The following is a 19,948-nucleotide window of genomic DNA, read 5'->3' as shown; positions in this document are numbered from 1 at the left end:
AATAACCAAAGACCATAATCATAAATCTATATATCATTTTATTAAGTAAAATACTCAAAAGCGGAAGACTAAAATAAAATCAAAACAATCCATAAACCAGAAAAAATGCAGTGTGGTCAATTGTAAATCACATCGCGGCAAAAAACTACGGTAACTTAGTAACTTAATAAAAAGGGGGAGGGGAGTATGAAATGTTAAAAATGGCACAAAATGACAAGTATGATCAGGAAACCAGAGACATGATTATATGTAGAGATTACATAATAGTCAAGATAAAAATCTTAATTCATAGAATGACCCTTCATAAAAACTTCACATAATAAATAAGCATAAATGGCAATATATGAATATAAGAAACCCCTCAAAGCTATTAAAGTGGAATAGTACAATAACACCCATGCCACTGTAAATGCACCAGTTAACAGAACACACTACCCAGCAGCTTGACGTGAATTTCACATTAGCTTTGTTACAGGGTTTAGAAGTACAGTGCTTCTCACCATTATTGGCACCCCTTGATTTTTTTCATAGACTGTTCAATTACTTCATAAATAATTACAATAGTTATAAATGTTCCAAAGTTGTATCCTCAGGATTTTTGAATTAGTGGCCCAATGTAATACAACAAAAAAACATTGTTTTTCAACTTACATGTTGCAATTTCAAAAAAGAAGCAGAATATACAGCATGTGCAGCAATAAAGGCACCCCTAAATAACACTCTATGGCATTGATGACAGCCTCGAGATGTTTTTTGAAGTCGTCTATAAGCTTCTTGCACTTCTCAGCTGATATTTTCTCCCACTCTTCCTTTGCATTTTTTTCAAAGGTTGAGGTAAGCACTCATTGATTCCATTTTTAAAACAGTCCATTTCCTCTTTTTCAACCATTGCTGTGTACTTTTAGATGTGAGCTTTGAGACATTGTCTTGCTGGAGGACATATGAGCTTCTACTCAAACCAAGTTTTCTTACACTTGGTAGGACATTTTGCTCTAAAATCTCTTGATAGTTCTCTAATTTCATGATTCCTGTGATACAATCAACGCCTCCAGTACCTGACACAGCAAAGCAACCCCACAGCATTATGAATCCTCCACCATGCTTAACTGTTGGTATGGTGTTCTTTTCCATATAAGCTTCATTGTGCCATCTGTAAACAAACTGTTGATTTGCATTGCCCAAAAGCTCTAGTTTTATTTCATCTGTCCACAGAACATTTTCCTAGAAGGATTGTAGTTCACCAAGGTACTCTTTGACAAAGATCAGTCCTTCCTTTTTATGTCTTATTTTCAGCAATGGTTTCTGTCTTGGCCTTCATCCATAAAGCTCTGCTTGGTTTAGTGTGCGGCATATGGTAATTGTTGAAACTGTGACCCAAGACTGTTCCAGGTTGGCCTTCAGGTTTCTAGATGTTTGACGTGGTATTTTTTTCCACCATTTGCACCAACGTTCAAAGACATCTCTTGTAAATTTTCCTCTTTTCCCCCATGTCCAGAAATGTTCTTGATAACTTCATGCTAGGCAAACATCCTAATAACATTGTGCACTGTTGAAACTGGGATTCCGAGGTCTTTGCAGAAGGCCTTATGCCCATTGGAAGTTATGTGTTTGCTAATAATAGTAGTTCTTATGTTCTCAGACAGCTCCTTTGTCTTTACCATTATAGCAAACGAACATGGCCTACCATGTGGCTTTTTAAAACACTGAAGTCACCATTCATTGGCTAATTCATGTCACATGGGCACCAACAATTCCAGGTGAATCTCATTTGTGATTTACCACAGACGAGTCAAAATGTGTTTCTATTCTAATTTAATGTAAAGGGTGCCAATACCAGGGTTACAGCAAGCTTTAGTATTTTCTATTTTTCCCTTTCATTATTTTTTGTTTTCAATTATTGTTTATCATTTATTCTTCTGTATTTAACATGAGTGCTCTTTACAAGAAAACTTTACTTGATTCATTTTTTTTCCAGGAGATATTCCACATTATATACTTAAACCTCATGGTGTTAATAACAATGAGCAGGACTATATGCCATTATATGATTTGCCATTGACCACACTGCCTTTTTTCAAGATTTATAGGGTGTTTTTATATATTTTTTTTGCCTTATGTGTTTGTGTGTTGTAATTATTACATTTATATTTATTTATATTTATGCTTTTTTGGTTATTCTCTATTAGCAAAAGTTTTGATGAATTATTTATAGGTTCATATTTATACTAAGTCTACAAAAGTGTGATCTTGATGATTCATTTTAGCATGAGTCTTGTGATCCAATATTGGTTGATCATAGGTCAAGACTGTAATTGTCCAACAGACATCTGATCGGTGGTGGTGCCGACATCACCTCTAGCAGCACCTACAAGTGCTTCTCACTAAATTAGAATATCATGAAAAGTGAATCTATTTCAGTTCTTCAATATAAAAAGTGAAATTCATATATTATATAGTCATTACAAACAGAGTAATCTATTTCAAGTGTTTATTTCTGTTATTGTTGATGATTATGGCTTACAGCCAAAAAAAACCAAAAGTTATTATATCAGTAAATTAGAATACTTTATAACACCAGCTTGAAAAATTTAATTATTTTAAAATCTGAAATGTTGACCTACTGAAATATATGTTCAGTAAATGCACTCAATACTTGGTCGGGGTTCCTTTTGCATCAATTACTGCATTAATGCGGAGTGGCATGGAGGCGATCAACCTGTGGCACTGCTGAGGAGTTATGGAAGCCCAGGTTGCTTTGATAGCAGCCTTCAGCTCATCTGTATTCTTGTGGGGTCTGGTGTCTCTCATCTTCCTTTTGACAATACCACATAGATTCTCTATGGGGTTAAGGTCAGTCGAATTTGCTGGCCAATCAAGCACAGTGATATTATTGTTTTTAAACCAGGTATTGGTACTTTTGGCAGTGTGGACAGGTGCCAAGTCCTGCTAGAGAATGAAATTTCGATCTCCATAAAGCTTGTCTATAGAGGGAAGCATGAAGTGCTCTAAAATTTCCTGGTAGACAGCTGCGCTGACTTTGGTCTTGATAAAACACAGTGGACCTACACTAGCAGATAACATGGCTCACCAAACCATCACTGATTGTGGAAATTTAACACTAGACCTCAATAAGCTTGGATTGTGTGCTTCTCCACTCTTCCTCCAGATTCTGGGATCTTGATTTCCAAATGAAATGCAAAATTTACTTTCATCTGAAAACAACACATTGGACCACTGAGCAACATTCCAGTTCTTTTTCTCCTTCACCTAGGTAAGATGCTTCTGGCGTTGTCTATTGATATTGAGTGGCTTGACAGAAAGAATGTGACACTTGTAGCCCATGTCCTTGATACGTCACTTTTTGTATTAAAGAACTGAAATAAATTAACTTTTTGATGATATTCTAATTTAGTGAGAAGCACTTGTATATGTAAACAGTGTACATATAAACAGAATAGCACAGCTCTGTATAATCTTCAGTGCCTGATGCAAGGTACTATAGATAGGCTCCTATTATCTTCAGTAGAAGCAGTATCGTTGTTCCGTATCTATACAGTGTTTACTACAAGCCACCTCTGGAGGTGTAAAGTGTCCGAGAATGATAGTCGCGACCAAGCTGCTGTCTAGTTGCGTTCTGACATTTTACAGACAAGGGGTGTCCCAGTCCTAGTGTACTTTAGTATGTGTGGGGTGCATCATACTCACTAGTAGGCCGCAGGTCTCTGTTGTCTCCAGGCTTCTCTCTTCAGGAGCATCTGCACACAATGCATGGGACACCAAGTTCGTTGTAACATTCAAACATTTACTATACAGTCCAAGTTCATCAGGTGGGTTCAAGTGGGATAGGGCACAGCAATTCACACTTCCTTCCTCTTTAGTACAACTCTTCTTCTGTCTTGCCACCTGTTCGTTCTGGACTATCCCCAAGCTAGTGGACTGCATCAGCCTCAGGGATTCGTTGTCCACTCAGTACACCTAGGACCTACCAATTGCCCTCCATATAATTCCACATCCACCAACTTCGTAATGGTAGAAGACCATGCCCTCTCCATGGTACCTGGCCTGAGCTCTAGGCTCCAGATGCTGTAGGAATGTCCATCAGGGAACACCATTTGACCTCCCACTGCTCCGAACGGGTGGTTCATGCTGCTGCTAGCAACCCTTCCCATCTGAACTTGAACTCCACTGTACACTTCACTAGCTGAAACTCATCTCCCTCTGACAAGGAAGTGCCCCCTTTTTATTAGCACTAGTGCCTTCCCACTGGGCTAAACCTAACCTTAACCATTTCCTATCTACATGCTAACCTGTTCTATATCCTATGTTGTCCTAAGCTTATCCTTTGTTATATTTACATTGTGCTCTAACACTTTATATACCGTACATCACCAATTCCATCACAATAGACCCACATTACTTCACATATAAAACTGCACGATGGTATGCACAAAGTGTGTTTGTTGTCTTCAGGGGCGGGAACAGGGTAATACAGTCCACATCCCTACAGAGGTACTAACTAAAGATGATATGATCAGGCAACATTCAAATTCACCTGTTCGCCTGTTTATTTCCAGGAACTGTAATGTCTTTTTAATTTTGAGGCCCAATAGCATAATAAATGTAATATGAAAAAAAACATTATACTCATCTTTTCCTCACTTCTCTGGCTCCTTTCCTACTCATCTCCACCCTTCTGGTCCTTTCCACATTTTGAAATCCCTTGCCGCTCATTTTTAAATCTTTGGTCCTCTCACCTTGTGCAAAATTTCCAGTTGCTATGGCGCCCATTAGGGTTCTATGCAGAAGTAAATCATGACATCATGGCACCATTATCCTCCTAAACACCTCCCCAGAAACCTCTCGGACACCATGACAGTCTGGAAGTCTGACACAGTGAGGACTGAAGATTTTAACACAAGCAGTGGGGGATCACGAGTTGCATTGAAGACCAGACAGGTAGTGGTGAGTGGAGAAGTCAGAGAGCTGAGCGGTGATGTGAGTATAGCGCTTGATAGTTTTTTTTCGTTTTTAATCTATTTAATGACACGATAGCTACCATCTTGCTGAATATGTGCGCAAACAAATTACAGAAAATCCCTATTTTTGCAAATGCGGATTTTTAGCAAATTTGAGCAGAATTCAATGCCACTGAAATTTATTAGCTCAACGCTAGTGCTATTAGCAGATCACGGAGATGCTGGAGGATAGTTTATTAATATGGTAGTAGTGTACAAACCTTTTAATTATTATATTTCTCCTAGGCTAGGTTCACATTGCGTTAGTGCAACCCGTTTAGCGCTAGCGCTAGCGGGTTGCGCTAACGCAATGTTTTTATGGGGCCGCGTCCTGGGGTCGTGGTAACGTCCCCGCTCTCGCAGATCCCTGATCTGCGAGAGCGGGGAACGGACCACGGGTGCGCCTCGGACGCTGCGAGCAGCGTCCGTGGCGCGCCAGGAAACACCGGCGCGTCGCTAGGGCGTGCCGAACATGGCACGCGCTAGTGCTGCGCGTTCCCATTGCCTTGAATGGGCGCGCTAACGGACACGTTGCACGGCGTTAATTTCGCCGTGCAACGCTGTCCGTTAAACGCGATCCCATAACGCAATGGGAACCCAGCCTTAGGAATAACATTGGCTTGGAACAACAAAGAGTTCTGAAAACAAAATCCTCCAGAAATTTTTATGTTATGGGGAATTGCATTTACAGACATGAAGTGGGGACAGATCTTTGTTAAGGTGCATGACCTATCTGTACACCATCTACACCTCTTTTTTTACTTCAGTTTTATTTATGTTGTTTTATGTATATGATTGTATAAACATTAAAAAATAATTAATGAAAGCAATAAGATTAAATAAATGGGAGTTCCCAATAACCAATCAGAAAATCTACTAAAGAAAATAAAAAAGTGCAATGCTGTGTATGAAAACATCAGTTCTAAAAGCTACAGTATTGGAAACACTTTAATATCGCAAATAATCAAAAAATCTGAATTAAAAAGATGTTCAATGAGCAATTTAGCATAGTTAGAAAAATAATATAATATTATATTGTCATATTACAACTTTACAATGCATTTAACTTTCCAAAGCATTTACAGAACTCAATACTGCTTTACTTTATTGTAATGCTTAGATGTTTCACACGCTCAATTAAAATTTACTTTGAATTTATGAGTTAAAAAATTACTAATGAATGAAAACGAATATATAATAGGAAGCGACTTGCTTTGCAATGTGTGATTGTAGTAATCCCTTTAAACCAAGCCACTTATCATTAAGTTCTAAATGGATGACCTTTGTCATAGTAACTCTTGCTAGATCAGTTAGATCTGTGTGGTCTACTCTGCTATTTCCCCTGAGAATCCAAAAAGAATTTTATCTGGCTCTTCCCAGCCAGTGAGTGGTTGTAATCTATTATAAATGTTTCTACAAAATACCCTGCTTATCATTCCACTGCTCAAATTCGCTCAAATTTGTTCCTTTGTTTTTAACTGAAAAATAGTTTCTTATAATGATTTAATGGTAATTACCCAGTGAGTGTCTTAATTTGTATTTTAGATAATTTATGCCATATTAATTAGATCCACTCAGTTGCATATTAGAAACAAGTAAATCTTTTGACATTCAAATTCATGAACTTTGCCAAATTAAAAGTACCTAATTGCCCTGAAAAGACATGTATGATATTTTAAGATCTCCTAGGACCATATCCAACCCCTTGTAAGCTTGTTAAAGGGGCTGTTCACTATTAGGGTAACTCCTGCTCGATCTGTTAGATTGCCACCATAAAATAAAATCATCTGTACTCACCTCCCATGCCGGAGTCGTTCCAGCGGTGTTGGCACTCATGTTTGTGGTGGTTATGACACGGGAGCCCTGTGCCCAATCAGCACTGGCATCAGTGTCCAAGTTTTCAGACGTATTAGTAATAAAGAGGAAGTGATCGGCCAGCCACAGCTCTCACTTCCTCTTGATTACTTATATGTTTGAAGGCAGGGACAGTGATTGGGTGTAGAGTTCACAAGTCATACTAATTGTAAATAAGCCCCTGGAACACAAATGCTGATACTGCTGGAACGGCCCCAACATGGGATGTGAGTGTTTTTATTTTCACAAACACAGCCTTAGTAATATCAAAGTGACCTCACCATACATGGCTATGGGCAGAGGAGTAGTTAAAGAATGGGATGATTCTAGTTTTTCTATTTCTACAATGACAGAGAGTAAAGAGAAGAGAAGCACTTCCCGCGTGAACATATAATGGATAGTAGACCTTGATGAGCACAATGCTATTCACTTGGAATGGTTGTGTTGGGCAGGCACAACACTGACAAGGGCTACAGTGGGGAAAGTTAAGTATTTGATACACTGCCAAGTTTACAGGTTGTCCCACCTAAAAAGAATAAAGAGGTCTGTAATTTTTATCAAATGTAACTTCATCTGTGAGAGACAGAATCTTAAAAAGAAATCCAGAAAATCACGTTGTATGATTTTTACATAATTAATTTGCATTTTTTTGCATGAGATAAGTATTTGATGCAATATTCAAACAGAACTTAATATTTCGGACAGAAAACTTTGTTTGTAATTACAGAGGTCAGACATTTCCTGTAGTTCTTGACCAAGTTTGCACACACTGCAGCAGGGATTTTGGACCACTCCTCCATACAGATCTTCTCCAGACCTTTCAGGCTTTGGGGCTATCACTGGACAACATTGAGTTTCAGCTCCCTTCAAAGATTTTCTATTTGGTACAGGTCTGTAGACTGGTTAGGCCGCTCCAGGACCTTGAAATGCTTCTTATAGAGCCACTCCTTACTTGCCCTGGCTGTGTATTTTGGGTCATTGTCATGCTGGAAGACGCAGTCACCACCCATATTCAATGCTCTTACTTAGGGAAAGAGGTTGTTGGTCAAAATTTTGCAATACATGACTCCATCCATCCTCCTATCAATATGGTTCAATCGTCTTATTCCCATTGCAGAAAAGCACCCTCTAAGTATGTTGTTTCCCACACTATGCTTCACAATTGAGACGGTGTTCTTGGGGTTGTACTCATCCTTCTTCTTCCTTCAAAAATGGCGAGTGGAGTTAATACCAAAAAGTTCTATTTTGGTCTGCAAGATTTCAATTCATGACGGTGTTGTTTATTACTAACGGTAATGTTCCTTTGCTAGGTGAAAAGAATGGGGCATCAGACTGCACTGCTCGCCTGTCAGGATAATGTACCAGAGAAGTCCAAGTAGATGTCATAGGGAATAGACTTTATTTCTATGCGTTTTGTGGTGATCACACCACTTCCTCAGGAAAGATAGACTGTCCTGAGGAAGTGGTGTGATCACCACGAAATAAAGAATATAGAAATAAAGTCTCATGCCCCATTCTCTTCACCTAGCAAAGGATCATCACATCGGGGCTTGAAGCAGCCGCCAATGTTAAATGCATTGGTTGTGTCTCACACAACCATAATAGGTGAGTGAATTTGTATAATCTTTCACGAATATTTCATTAACTCGGATTAGACCCTATGTGCGCTCTATATTCCTTCTAGCTACCTTACTAACGTAATGTTTAAGACAGTGGTCACAGCTCTCATTGACCAGGTCCTCTAGTGTAGTTATGGGCTGATTCCTTACCTTTCTCAGAATCTTCCTTACATCACAATTTGCATAGAGCTCCAGACCGAGGAAGACTGACGGTCATCTTGTGTTTATTCCATTTTCTAATAATCATTCCAACAGTTGGAGTATGATTGAATGAGTTTGGGACAAGTGTAATTTATACAGGTATAGAGTTCAAACAGGTGCAGTTAATACAGGTAATGAGTGCAAAGTAGAAAAGCTTCTTAAAGAAAAACTAACAGGTTTGTGAGAGCCAGAATTCTTGCTGGTTGGTAGGTGATCAAATACTTATTTCATTTTATAAAATGCAATTTAATTATTTAAAAATCATACTATGAGATATGGGAAAATGGTATCTAATTAACCCCTTTCTGACCTCGGACGGGATAGTACGTCCGAGGTCAGATCACCTGCTTTGATGCAGGGCTCCGCGGTGAGCCCGCATCAAAGCTGGGACATGTCAGCTGTTTTGAACAGCTGACATGTGCCCGTAATAGGCGCGGGCAGAATCGCGATCTGCCCGCACCTATTAACTAGTTAAATGCCGCTGTCAAACGCAGACAGCGGCATTTAACTACCGCTTCCGGCCGGGCGGCCGGAAATGACGTCATCGCCGACCCCCGTCACATGATCGGGGGTTGGCGATGCGTCTCCATTGTAACCATAGAGGTCCTAGAGACCTCTATGGTTACAGATCGCCAGTAGCTGTGAGCGCCACCCTGTGGTCGGCGCTCACAGCACACCTCCATTTCTGCTACATAGGAGCGATCAGCAGATCGCTGCTATGTAGCAGAGGCGATCGAGTTGTGCCTGCTTCTAGCCTCCCATGGAGGCTATTGAAGCATGGCAAAAGTAAAAAAAAAATTTAAAAAAATGTGAAAAAAAAAATATATAAAAGTTTAAATCACCCCCCTTTCGCCCCAAAATAAATCAATAAAAAAAATATCAAATCTACACATATTTGGTATCGCCGCGCTCAGAATCGCCCGATCTATCAATTCAAAAAAAGCATTAACCTGATCGCTAAACGGCGTAGCGAGAAAAAAATTCGAAAAGCCAGAATTACGTTTTTTAGGTCGCCGCGACATTGCATTAAAATGCAATAACGGGCGATCAAAAGAACGTATCTGCACCACAATGCTATCATTTAAAACGTCATCTTGGCACGCAAAAAATAAGCCCTCAACCGACCCCAGATCACGAAAAATGGAGGCGCTACAAGTATCGGAAAATGGCGCAATTTTGTTTTTTTTTAGCAAAGTTTGGAATTTTTTTTCACCACTTAGATAAAAAATAACCTAGTCATGTTAGGTGTCTATGAACTCGTACTGACCTGGAGAATCATAATGGCTGATCAGTTTTAGCATTTAGTGAACCTAGCAAAAAAGCCAAACAAAAAACCATTGTGGGATTGCACTTTTTTTGCAATTTCACCGCACTTGGAATTTTTTTCCCATTTTCTAGTACATGACATGCTAAAACCAATGATGTCTTTCAAAAGTACAACTCGTCCCGCAAAAAATAAGCCCTCACATGGCCAAATTGACGGAAAAATAAAAAAAGTTATGGCTCTGGGAAGGAGGGGAGTGAAAAACGAACACGGAAAAATGAAAAATCCCAAGGTCATGAAGGGGTTAATATCATTTTGATGTCTGATGTAATTCTCTACCAGATACAGACTGGCCCAAAAATACTTGCTCCAAACTCAGCCCCCACCTTTGGCATTCCCCCCAGACCAATGTTTTCTTTTAATTAGCTCAAGCAACTAGGCCTTTGAAACTCTCCCTGGGGTGGGAGTGGGGAGCAAAAGGCATGGACCTTTGTCCCCAGCAATTATCACAGGGGTGTGAACTCTTGTGCAGTTGCCAGCCAACTGGCTTCCTTTGTTTGACTCAGGCTGCCATGGAGACATTGGGGCACCACAGGTCACAGGTTCCCAGCACAAGGCTCTGAGCTATTGAATCTGGAAAATGACCTATAATAAAAGAATGCAATATCTCAGAGCCTAGCTGAGCACATAATCGGAATCTGCATTCCTTTCCCCTCTAGCCGATACAAGCAGCCACCTCTGGAACTCTGCGTTATATGGTCATAAAGCATAGCTACCAGGAATTAAATACGGTAGCCCTATTAGGTCTCTCTGCACAGATATAATCCAGCAGAACCCAGTGGTGCCGCCACCATCCTGTTTAGAGCTTCGGACAGAAAGTTATGGACATCCACGGTTCTAGACAGAAAACCATGCACTCAGATATGGGATGAGAGAGACTGCACAGCCCAGGGGTTGGCGCAGCATGTAGGAGGGAGCAGACTAGGAGATAATAGGCAGCTCCTCTTGTTTGGACTTATTTTTTTTACTGGCAGTAGGCCCGTTAGCTGACGCGGCCAGGGAACATGTAGCAAAGTATTGGACCTGTGATCCATCAGTGCCTCCCTGTGGTCACATGCTACATCACATGATAATTGTAATCTATCTGTACCCTACCCTTGTACTACACTCCTGACTGTATAGTTGTATATTTGTTCTTATATATATATCCCTGTATCTTTCTAGTGCAAATTTCGTCAATTAACCCCTTAACCCCCGAAACTGTTTTCAGTTTTGCGTTTTTGTATTTCAATCCCCTCCTTCCCAGAGCCATAACTTTTTTATATTTTCATCAATATGGCCATGTGAGCACTTGTTTTTTGTGGGACGAGTTGTACTTTTGAACGACACCATTGGTTTTACCACGTCGTGTACTAGAAAAAAATTCCAAGTGCGGTGAAATTGCAAATAAAATTCAATCCACACTTGTTCCTTATTTGGCTTTTTTGCTAGGTTTAATAAATGCTAAAACTTACCTGCCATTATGATTCTCCAGGTCATTACAAATTCATAGACACTAAACATGTCTAGGTTCTTTTTTATCTAAGTGGTGAAAAAAAATTCCAAACTTTACTAAAAAAGAAAAAAATTGCTCAATTTCCCGTTACCCGTAGCATCTCCAATTTTCGTGATCTGGGCTTGGGTGAGGGCTTCTCTTTTGCGTGCCTAGCTGACGTTTTTAATTATATCAATTTAGTGTAGATACATTCTTTTGATCACCCGTTATTGCATTTTAATGCAATGTGGCGGCAACCAAAAAAACCTAATTCTGGCGTTTTTACTTTTTTTTCTTGCTACGCCATTTAGCAATCAGCTTAATCCATTTTTTTATTGGTAGATCGGATGATTCTGAACACGGCGATACCAAATATGTGTAGGTTTGATTTTTTTAATTATTGTTTTATTTTGAATGGGGCGAAAGGGGGGTGATTAAAGCCGGAGCCCGCATCAAAGCGGGGGTTTTGCCATCAGACGTACTATTCCATCTGATGGCAGAGAGGTGTTAAATATCAAATTAATCTTGGGCTGCTTTTTTATCTCGATTCACGAATCCCCACATCCGCATGCTCAGCTGGTTATTATACGCTATTAGTAAAACAGGATGATACCGCGCTAAAGGGAATTATCTGTGCTGAGGAATCAATATACCAACAGGTGGAGTATACCAAAGTTACCCCTATTAATAAACTCCCCGCTGAGTCCCTGCTACATATAATGGAAAAAAAAATGGAGGGATAAGTGCACTGTGATAAATACTATGCTGAGCACAACGTGGTACCAGAGGTGTTGGCATTAACCAATACGAGTCTGACTCACCGAAGTCTGATGTTAGACGTAGTGCCAGAGGTACCAAGGATCCGAGCACCCAGAAAAAGAGTCCGGCACATGAGACGCTGATCCTGAGGAACAAATACTGGGCGAGGAGGCCAGCGCCAGGTGGCAGCAGCCAAACAGTAAGGTGGTGAGTCGGCGTGGAAACCAGGAATGCCCCGGCCGGTGGTGTCCCTGGAGACAGTGAAGGACGTCACTGTGTGACGTCACAAAAAGTGTGGAGCAACACTGGGACCAAGCAAACAACCTTGGTCCCAGTGTTGCTCCACCAAAACCTCTGGTACCACATTGTGCTCAGCATAGTATTTATCACAGTGCACTTATCCCTCCATTTTTTTCCCATTATATGTAGCAGGGACTCAGTGGGGAGTTTATTAATAAGGGTAACTTTTTATACTCCACCTGTTGGTATATTGATTCCTCAGCACAGATAATTCCCTTTAGCGCGGTATCATCCTGTTTTACTAATATTGTTTACTTACATTGACAACCCTGGCATCTGGCTGTTTTGATACCAGCAGCAAAGGGTATCTTTTCTATTGGTAGCGCTGGTGTTTGCCTTGGTTATTATACGCTACCCGGGTTGGTTTCTGACCCGATATAAGCCTGTTGTCAGATTGGGCTTATATCTAACTAGGAACTAGTGGCAGCATACTGTACTGTGTTAATGAGGAACTCTGACAGTGATGGCTGGGAAGTTTACATATATATCCCCAGTCTGGACTGGTGATATATCTCCCCCCTCACTGGGAGCTCCTCAATAACTTACACCTATAAGGGAAGCCTCTCCAGTGACTATTTACCCTCTGTGCAGTTCCCTGACTGACCTGGGGTAAGTGATGGTGCCAGAGAGCCAATCCCTACTGGGTCATTCTCTCCCCTACCCAGAGGTGAGTGAAGTCGACACACCCCTTCCCCTGTACGATCCGTTACACATACAATGTGATTTTCTGTTTTTTATTTTTAGACTCTGTTTCTCACAGTTGAAGTGTACCTAAGATAAAAAATTACAGACCTCTCCATTCTTTGTAGGTGGGAAAACTTGCAAAATCGGCAGTGAATCAAATACTTATTTCCCCCACTGTATAATGGATCCACCAAAGGCTATTGCACTGACCACAGGTTCCAGACGCTGGACATGGAACTGATGATGAAGACCAAACTGGAAAAGATGGCGGTAACAGCCAATTCAAGTTAAAGGGAACCTGTCACCCCCCCGCCAGGCGTTTGTAACTAAAAGAGCCACCTTGTGCAGCACTAATGCTGCATTCTGACAAGGTGGCTCTTTTAGTTATTGGTGCTGTAAGTTCAGAAATAATCCATTTTATAATTTGTCCCAAATATCTTGAATCAGTCCTGGAGGCAGGTCTTTCCCCCCCTGCTGCAAACGCAGCACCGCCGTCACTCATGTCCTCTTGGCGCCGGTCGCCGCCTCCTCAGCGTTGTTTTCAAATGAGCCGGCGCCTGCGCTCTTTTCTCATGCCTTGGGCATGCACAGTGAGCGCTGCCTGTTATGAAAGGTAATTCAGTACCACAATGGACATAGAGGTCAGCGCACATACAGTGACCTGGCAATAACCCAAAAAACAAGAACGAGCTCTGAGACGTGGGAACTCTGTTGACCGCAATCCCTAATCCTCTCCAACCACACTAAAGGCAGCCGTGGATTGCGCCTAACTCTCCCAATGTAACTCGGCATGGCCTGAGAAACTAGCTAGCCTGAAGATAGAAAATAAGCCTACCTTGCCTCAGAGAAATACCCCAAAGGAAAAGGCAGCCCCCACATATAATGACTGTGAGTTAAGATGAAAAGACAAACGTAGAGATAAAATAGATTTAGCAAAGTGAGGCCCAACTTTCTGAACAGAGCGAGGATAGGAAAGGTAACTTTGCGGTCAACACAAAACCCTACAAAAACCATGCAAAGGGGGCAAAAAGACCCTCCGTACTGAACTAACGGCACGGAGGTACACCCTCTGCGTCCCAGAGCTTCCAGCAAGCAGAAAAAAACAAATAGACAAGCTGGACAGAAAAAAACAGCAAACAAATAGCAAAGAGGAACTTAGCTATGCAGAGCAGCAGGCCACAGGAACGATCCAGGAGGAAACAGGTCCAATACTAGAACATTGACTGGAGGCCAGGATCAAAGCACTAGGTGGAGTTAAATAGAGCAGCACCTAACGACTTCACCACATCACCTGAGTAAGGAAACTCAGAAGCCGCAGTACCACTTTCCTCCACCAACGGAAGCTCACAGAGAGAACCAGCCGAAGTACCACTTGTGACCACAGGAGGGAGCTCTGCCACAGAATTCACAACAGTACCCCCCCTTGAGGAGGGGTCACCGAACCCTCACCAGAGCTCCCAGGACGACCAGGATGAGCCATATGAAAGGCACGAACAAGATCGGGAGCGTGGACATCAGAGGCAAAGACCCAGGAATTATCTTTCTGAGCATAACCCTTCCACTTAACCAGATACTGGAGTTTCCGCCTTGAAACACGAGAATCCAAAATCTTCTCCACAATATACTCCAACTCCCCCTCCACCAAAACCGGGGCAGGAGGATCAACAGATGGAACCATAGGTGCCACGTATCTCCGCAACAATGACCTATGGAATATGTTATGTATGGAAAAAGAATCTGGAAGGGTCAGACGAAAAGACACAGGATTAAATACCTCAGAAATCCTATACGGACCAATAAAACGAGGTTTAAACTTAGGAGAGGAAACCTTCATAGGAATATGACGAGAAGATAACCAAACCAAGTCCCCAACCCGAAGTCGGGGACCCACAGAGCGTCTGCGATTAGCGAAACGTTGAGCCTTCTCCTGGGACAAAGTCAAATTGTCCACTACATGAGTCCAAATCTGCTGCAACCTGTCCACCACAGTATCCACACCAGGACAGTCCGAAGACTCAACCTGCCCTGAAGAGAAACGAGGATGGAACCCAGAGTTGCAGAAAAACGGTGAAACCAAGGTAGCCGAGCTGGCCCGATTATTAAGGGCGAACTCAGCCAAAGGCAAAAAGGACACCCAGTCATCCTGATCAGCAGAAACAAAGCATCTCAGATATGTTTCCAAGGTCTGATTGGTTAGTTTGGTCTGGCCATTAGTCTGAGGATGGAAAGCCGAGGAAAAAGACAAGTCAATGCCCATCCTACCACAAAAGGCTCGCCAAAACCTCGAAACAAACTGGGAACCTCTGTCAGAATCGATATTCTCTGGAATGCCATGTAAACGAACCACATGCTGGAAAAACAATGGCACCAAATCAGAGGAGGAAGGCAATTTAGACAAGGGTACCAAATGGACCATCTTAGAGAAGCGATCACAGACCACCCAAATGACTGACATCTTTTGAGAGATGGGAAGATCTGAAATAAAATCCATAGAGATATGTGTCCAAGGCCTCTTCGGGACCGGCAAGGGCAAAAGCAACCCACTGGCACGAGAACAGCAGGGCTTAGCCCGAGCACAAATCCCACAGGACTGCACAAAAGTACGCACATCGCACGACAGAGATGGCCACCAAAAGGATCTAGCCACTAACTCTCTGGTACCAAAGATTCCAGGATGACCAGCCAACACCGAACAATGAACCTCAGAGATAACTTTATTCGTCCACCTATCAGGGACAAACAGTTTCTCCGCTGGGCAACGATCAGGTTTATTAGCCTGAAATTTTTGCAGCACCCGCCGCAAATCAGGGGAGATGGCAGACACAATTACTCCCTCTTTGAGGATACCCGCCGGCTCAGATACACCCGGAGAATCGGGCACAAAACTCCTAGACAGAGCATCCGCCTTCACATTTTTATAGCCCGGAAGGTATGAAATCACAAAGTCAAAACGGGCAAAAAACAACGACCGACGAGCTTGTCTAGGATTCAACCGCTTGGCGGACTCGAGATAAGTCAAGTTCTTATGATCAGTCAAGACCACCACGCGATGCTTAGCTCCTTCAAGCCAATGACGCCACTCCTCGAATGCCCACTTCATGGCCAGCAACTCTCGATTGCCCACATCATAATTTCGCTCAGCAGGCAAAAACTTCCTGGAAAAGAAGGTGAATGGTTTCATCACCGAGCAATCAGAACTTCTCTGCGACAAAACAGCCCCTGCTCCAATCTCAGAAGCATCAACCTCGACCTGGAACGGAAGCGAAACATCTGGTTGACACAACACAGGGGCAGAAGAAAAACGACGCTTCAACTCTTGAAAAGCTTCCACTGCAGCAGAAGACCAATTGACCAAATCAGCACTTTTCTTGGTCAAATCGGTCAATGGTTTAGCATTACTAGAAAAATTGCAGATGAAGCGACGATAAAAATTAGCAAAGCCCAGGAACTTTTGCAGACTTTTCAGAGATGTCAGCTGAGTCCAATTATGGATGGCTTGGACCTTAACAGGGTTCATCTCGATAGTAGAAGGGGAAAAGATGAACCCCAAAAATGAAACCTTCTGAACACCAAAGAGACACTTTGATCCCTTCACAAACAAAGAATTAGCACGCAGGACCTGAAACACCGTTCTGACCTGCTTCACATGAGACTCCCAATCATCCGAGAAGATCAAAATGTCATCTAAGTACACAATCAGGAATTTATCCAGGTACTCTGGGAAGATGTCATGCATAAAGGACTGAAACACTGATGGAGCATTGGCAAGTCCGAATGGCATTACTAGATACTCAAAATGGCCCTCGGGCATATTAAATGCAGTTTTCCACTCATCGCCTCGCTTAATACGCACAAGATTATACACACCACGAAGATCTATCTTGGTGAACCAACTAGCCCCCTTAATCCGAGCCAACAAATCAGATAACCATGGCAAGGGGTACTGAAATTTAACCATGATCTTATTTAGAAGGCGGTAATCTATACAAGGTCTCAGTGAACCATCCTTCTTGGCTACAAAAAAGAACCCTGCTCCTAATGGCGACGATGACGGGCGAATATGCCCCTTCTCCAAAGACTCCTTCACATAACTCCGCATAGCGGCGTGCTCAGGCACAGATAAATTAAACAGTCGACCTTTTGGGAATTTACTACCAGGAATCAAATCGATAGCACAATCACAATCCCTATGCGGAGGTAGGGTATCGGACTTGGGCTCATCAAACAAATCCCGGTAATCAGACAAGAACTCAGGAACCTCAGAAGGGGTGGATGACGAAATAGTCAGAAATGGGACATCACCATGTACCCCCTGACAACCCCAGCTGGACACAGACATGGATTTCCAATCTAATACTGGATTATGGACTTGTAGCCATGGCAACCCCAACACGACCACATCATGCAGATTATGCAACACCAGAAAGCGAATAACCTCCTGATGTGCAGGAGCCATGCACATGGTCAGCTGGGTCCAGTACTGAGGCTTATTCTTGGCCAAAGGCGTAGCATCAATTCCTCTCAATGGAATAGGACACTGCAAGGGCTCCAAGAAAAACCCACAACGCCTAGCATACTCCAAGTCCATCAAATTCAGAGCAGCGCCTGAGTCCACAAATGCCATGACAGAATACGATGACAAAGAGCAGATCAAGGTAACAGACAGAAGAAATTTTGACTGTACCATACCAATGGTGGCAGACCTAGCGAACCGCTTAGTGCGCTTAGGACAATCAGAGATAGCATGAGTGGCATCACCACAGTAGAAACACAGCCCATTCAGACGTCTGTGTTCTTGCCGTTCAACTCTGGTCAAAGTCCTATCGCACTGCATAGGCTCAGGTTTAAGCTCAGGTAATACCGCCAAATGGTGAACAGATTTACGCTCGCGCAAGCGTCGACCGATCTGAATGGCCAAAGACATAGACTCATTCAGACCAGCAGGCATAGGAAATCCCACCATGACATCCTTAAGGGCTTCAGAGAGACCTTTTCTGAAAATAGCTAAGAGCGCACCTTCATTCCACTGAGTGAGTACGGACAACTTTCTAAATTTCTGACAATATACCTCTATTTCATCCTGACCCTGACACAGAGCCAGCAAATTCCTCTCTGCCTGATCCACAGAATTAGGCTCATCGTACAGCAATCCGAGCGCCAGGAAAAATGCATTGATATTACTTAATGCAGGATCTCCTGACGCAAGAGAAAATGCCCAGTCCTGAGGGTCGCCACGCAAAAAAGAAATAACGATCCTAACTTGTTGAACTGAGTCACCAGAGGAGCGAGGTTTCAAAGCCAGAAATAGTTTACAATTATTTTTGAAACTCAGAAATTTAGTTCTATCTCCAAAAAACAAATCAGGAATAGGAATTCTCGGTTCTAACATAGAATTCTGAACCACAAAGTCTTGAATACTTTGTACTCTTGCCGTGAGCTGATCCACACATGAAGACAGACCTTTAATGTCCATTGCTACACCTGTGTCCTGAACCACCCAAATGTCTAGGGGAAAAAAAAGGCAAAACACAGTGCAAAGAAAAAAAAATGGTCTCAGAACTTCTTTTTTCCCTCTATTGGGAATCATTAGTACTTTGGGCCTCCAGTACTGTTATGAAAGGTAATTCAGTACCACAATGGACATAGAGGTCAGCGCACATACAGTGACCTGGCAATAACCCAAAAAACAAGAACGAGCTCTGAGACGTGGGAACTCTGTTGACCGCAATCCCTAATCCTCTCCAACCACACTAAAGGCAGCCGTGGATTGCGCCTAACGCTCCCTATGCAACTCGGCACGGCCTGAGAAACTAGCTAGCCTGAAGATAGAAAATAAGCCCACCTTGCCTCAGAGAAGTACCCCAAAGGAAAAGGCAGCCCCCACATATAATGACTGTGAGTTAAGATGAAAAGACAAACGTAGAGATGAAATAAATTTAGCAAAGTGAGGCCCAACTTTCTGAACAGAGCGAGGATAGGAAAGGTAACTTTGCGGTCAACACAAAACCCTACAAAAACCTCGCAAAGGGGGCAAAAAGACCCTCCGTACCGAACTAATGGCACGGAGGTACACCCTCTGCGTCCCAGAGCTTCCAGCAAGCAGAAAAAAACAAATAGACAAGCTGGACAGAAAAAAACAGCAAACAAATAGCAAAGAGGAACTTAGCTATGCAGAGCAGCAGGCCACAGGAACGATCCAGGAGGAAACAGGTCCAATACTAGAACATTGACTGGAGGCCAGGATCAAAGCACTAGGTGGAGTTAAATAGAGCAGCACCTAACGACTTTACCACATCACCTGAGGAAGGAAACTCAGAAGCCGCAGTACCACTTTCCTCCACCAATGGAAGCTCACAGAGAGAACCAGCCGAAGTACCACTTGTGACCACAGGAGGGAGCTCTGCCACAGAATTCACAACAGCTGCCCGTCCTCTGTCCTCATTTGCAGTCTAGCTGACTGCGCCTGTGCGGCCGCCCTACCCGGGATCCCGCCCTGCAGTGTCTTCTGAATTATTCTCACTGCGGGGCTGGGATTCCTGGGCATGTGCTGAACACTCTGTAGAAGGCGGAGGGAGATGAGTGAGAGGCTTAGATATGCACTGCGCATGCCCAGGAATCCCAGCCCCACAGTGAGAATAAATCAGAAGACACTGCGGTGCGCGATCTCAGTCAGGGCGGCTGCACAGGCGCAGTCAGCTAGACTGCAAATGAGGACAGA

The 19,948-nt window shown here is 42.7% G+C and overlaps 1 long non-coding RNA gene across 1 annotated transcript in view; it reads left to right on the top strand.

Moving 5' to 3' along the window:
• LOC138637600 (uncharacterized) overlaps positions 1–19,948 on the top strand; it is an 84,322-nt gene that overhangs the window by 42,696 nt on the left and 21,678 nt on the right. Inside the window, exon 2 of the long non-coding RNA XR_011312414.1 lies at positions 3,167–3,271. This is a non-coding gene — a long non-coding RNA (uncharacterized lncRNA). The remainder of the gene's footprint in view (positions 1–3,166; positions 3,272–19,948) is intronic.

This window comes from Ranitomeya imitator, chromosome 5 (assembly GCF_032444005.1).
Source record: "Ranitomeya imitator isolate aRanImi1 chromosome 5, aRanImi1.pri, whole genome shotgun sequence".
NCBI lineage: Eukaryota > Metazoa > Chordata > Amphibia > Anura > Dendrobatidae > Ranitomeya > Ranitomeya imitator.
The sequence above is the reverse complement of the archived record's forward strand: the minus strand, read 5'-3'. Positions and strand labels throughout refer to the sequence as shown.